Consider the following 3,755-nt stretch of genomic DNA (forward strand, 5'->3'; position numbering starts at 1 on the left):
TTCGGATTTTTGATCTTTATGAACTTATATCTCTCAAAAACCAGTGCACCAAATATCACCAAACTTTTCAGATATTATCTACATATCATATAGTATCGTCATTCAAAAAATCACAGCCTAACTCTGTGTGTAAACAAAACCGCCATTAATGGCCATTCAAGGTGGTGAGTGCAAGAGCAATGGATCTAAGATGTTAAAACATGTAATATCCACTCCAAAACATTTCAGAAATCGAACAAACATGCTCTGATACCAATGAAAGATAAATATATTAACATAAGCAAGGATTACGGATCACTTACAGTGTTTCCCTTTGGTTCGATTCACTGATCGAGGAGTAGATTTTACCAATGAAAATCTATTGTTTTCCACAACCTAAATGCCTAAAACACTTGCAGAGAATCTCTTAATCACGCACTTAAAAAATGAAGCCTTACATTCATATATATATATATATATATATATATATATATATATATGACTTCAATGCATAACTGTCAATAGACAGTTTCAGAGTTGGAGAGATGTCTATGGAAAGACATCTCTTTTGGACATGAGATCATGTCTTTTGGTTAACCAGTTTAGTTGAGCCATCATGGGTGGACCAAACCGGTTTTTCCAACAAATTCCATTTAGGATCTTTTCATACAATAAGGGACAATAACAATGTTAAGAAGTGCACTTCTAAGAATTGAGGTTAGGATATAACTTGAGAGTAATTAATCAAAGAGTGCTAGATGGGAACACTAAAAAAAAATAGTGAAAAGTAAAATGAAATTGGGAAAAAATAGAAAATTGAGCTTAAGATAGATTTGAAGCAACAAATGAAAAAGTTCTAAGTAGAATCATTTTGTTTTTCATAGACTAATAAAATTGGATCCAGAATTTTGTAGCAGAAAAATTGCAAAAAAATTTAAGGGGCATTCCGAGAATCGAACTCGGGACCTCTCGCACCCAAAGCGAGAATCATACCACTAGACCAAATGCCCTTAAACTTTAATTTATTGGACTTGTATGATGGTAAAATCTATTACAGTCCCTTTTTAACCAACTACATTGCTATTTGTTAGGAAGTTTACGCTCCCAATACTTTCACATAGAGGCAACGCATGAAATGAGTCTGAGGATGATAATGTTATTTTGATGATTAACACAACCATTGAGGCCATATCAAATTAGAAATGCAAATTAACTCGATACATCATTGATAAATAGCACATCCTTGATACACTCATGATACATTAGGACTATATGGTCAAAACCACTCTCAAGAATTGATAAACGAGATAAAATTTGTAATAGAGAATGGTAGAAAGATTAAGAATCCATTTTGGCAAAGTTTCACGTTAAAATACCTAAAAAGGCAATTCGGTAATTTCAACTATTAAGGGTATGAAACTCTATTGTGCCTTGCATCGTAATTTGCTTGAAATATCATATTATTGTTTCAATGTGTATAACTAACCTTCAAAGTACAGAAAAACATGGTTAGAGTCGACCCCAATTAGTTTGGAGTCGATCCCGATACATTTGGCACGCCTTGGAACGAAGTGGCACGCCTTTGGAACACTTGGCACAGAGTAGGAGTCGACCCTAAAAGAGATGGAGTCGACCCTGGCATGTTTTAGAAATATTCTGGCACATTCTAGAACTTATGGCATGGATGAACAGTACTAGGGTCGACCCAAGTGAAAGTTGAGTCGACCCCATCTTCAAGCCTCAAGAAAACAAGTCTCTGGAATCCCTGAGAGGGTCGACCCCAATGGAACTTGAGTCGACCCCACCTTGAGTCGACCCAACCTTGAGTCGACCCAAAAAGAGTTGAGTCGACCCAAGTGAAGGAAGGCTGAAATACAAAGTTCTGTGTTTTCTGAGATGGTCGACCCAAGAAAAGCTTGAGCTGACCCAAGTCTGATGAACAGTGGTTTGGGTCGACCCCAGGAAAGTTTGGGTCGACCCAAGCACGGGCAGAAGCATAACAGCTAGTTATGCAGAAGTGCTTTTTGGACTCCCAACGGCTATAAACGGCTAGTTTCTTCAATCCAACGGTCAGAAAGGACTATTTGGAGGTTGGAGAAGTATTTAAGAGGAAGTATTCATCAGAGGAAGAAAACTTTGGAAAATACATCAAGTGCATTCAAGAGAAAACCCTAGCAACGCAAGCTTCATTCAATTGCTTCATTCAAAGAGCCAAAAGAAAGTGGTTGAGCAGATTCCAAGAGACATTAAGAGCTCCACCAACCCTTGAAGAGTGAAGCAATCTTGACAAAGAAGAGAAGAGCCTTATTAAAAGGATAACTATATTCTAAACTCTTCTTTGTAGCTCATAATTATTTTATTTGCTCATTTAGGAGCTTTAGTTTCTTGTTCTTTATTCTTGTTGTAAGGTTTGTTGGTAAGCCCGTAAAACCAACATCGTAGGTTGTTGGTAAGCCCGTAAAACCAACGTAGGTTGTTGGTAAGCCCATAAAACCAATTGTGAAGGTTCGTTGGTGAGCCCGTAAAACCAACATAGGTTCTTGGTGATCCCGAAAAACCAAATTGTAAAGGTTTTGGATTGTGAGCCCGGAAAACAATCCTACTGTAATTCGAGGGATTATAGTAAAATTCCCAAAGGGACGCTTGGGGAGTGGACGTAGGTGCCTTGGGGTGCACCGAATCACTATATATCGTTGTGTTTGTGTTGTACTTGTTCTTATGCTTATTCTTGCATAATCTTTCATCTTTACTCTCATTTAATTCATTCAAGTAATTTAAGAAAACATTCACCGCACTTAACCAAGAAAACATTTAAAGCACCAAAAATTTAGAAAAACCCAATTCACCCCCCCCCCCCTCTTGGATTGTCACCTTGGGCAACAAGTGGTATCAGAGTCGGTGCTCTATAATTCCTTGCCTTTTTTATTTTGACCTAACCGTCAAAGAGCCAAAGATCATGACAACTCAAATAGATAGTTTTCTAGAAGAGGAACAATTAATTGATCGACCTCCACTATTTAATGGCATAAACTACACATATTGGAAAGCACGCATGCGCATTTTCTTTCAAGCACATGACTATGATTTATGGAGTATCATAGTCAACGGGCTAGACACAAACACTAATCATGATAAGAAAATGGCACAGCAAAATGCAAAAGCAATGAATATTCTATATTGTGCATTAGATGATAGTAAACTTAATAGCATATCTTTTTGCATAACTGCTAAGGAAATCTGGAATATGCTTGAAGTTAAATATGAATGCACTAACATTTCTAGTGAATTTGAAACTAGCTCCGAAGAAGAAGAGCAACAAACTAAAATTGAAAATCTATGCTTTGTGGCACATGAAGATGAGGTATGTACTCGAATACAAAGTGATTTCTCATTCAAAAATCAAGTACATACTGAAGCTCAATCTGATTTTACATTTGATGAACTTCATGATGTATTTTCTGATTTATACTTAGAATACAAGAAGCTTAGTTTAAAGAATAAAAGGCTACATCTGAAAATGTCAGAAGAAAGAAATTCTACTGCTGAAATGAAAGACAAATTAAATTCTGAGAATGAACACTTAAGATTAAATTCAGAAGAATTGATTCAGAAAAATCAGAATTTAATTGAAGAAAATCAAAACTTAAGTGAAAAAGTTAACCAACTAAAATCTTTTATTAACAAATTCACTGTAAGTTCAGAAAGATTAAAAACGATGTTTGAAAGCCAACATGCTATTTTTGATAAATCAAGACTTGGCTGGACTTCTTTACTTA

The 3,755-nt window shown here is 36.0% G+C and overlaps 1 non-coding gene across 1 annotated transcript; it reads right to left on the reverse strand.

Annotated features, from left to right (window-relative positions):
* Positions 1 to 917: 917 nt before the first annotated feature.
* TRNAP-UGG (transfer RNA proline (anticodon UGG)) lies at positions 918 to 989 on the reverse strand. The gene has a single exon. It is a non-coding gene; the product is annotated as a tRNA-Pro (tRNA).
* Positions 990 to 3,755: the final 2,766 nt, after the last annotated feature.

Source organism: Phoenix dactylifera, chromosome 10 (assembly GCF_051530095.1).
Source record: "Phoenix dactylifera cultivar Ajwa chromosome 10, Ajwa_hap1_PhDact_Kaust_v1.1, whole genome shotgun sequence".
NCBI classification, from domain to species: Eukaryota; Viridiplantae; Streptophyta; class Magnoliopsida; order Arecales; family Arecaceae; genus Phoenix; species Phoenix dactylifera.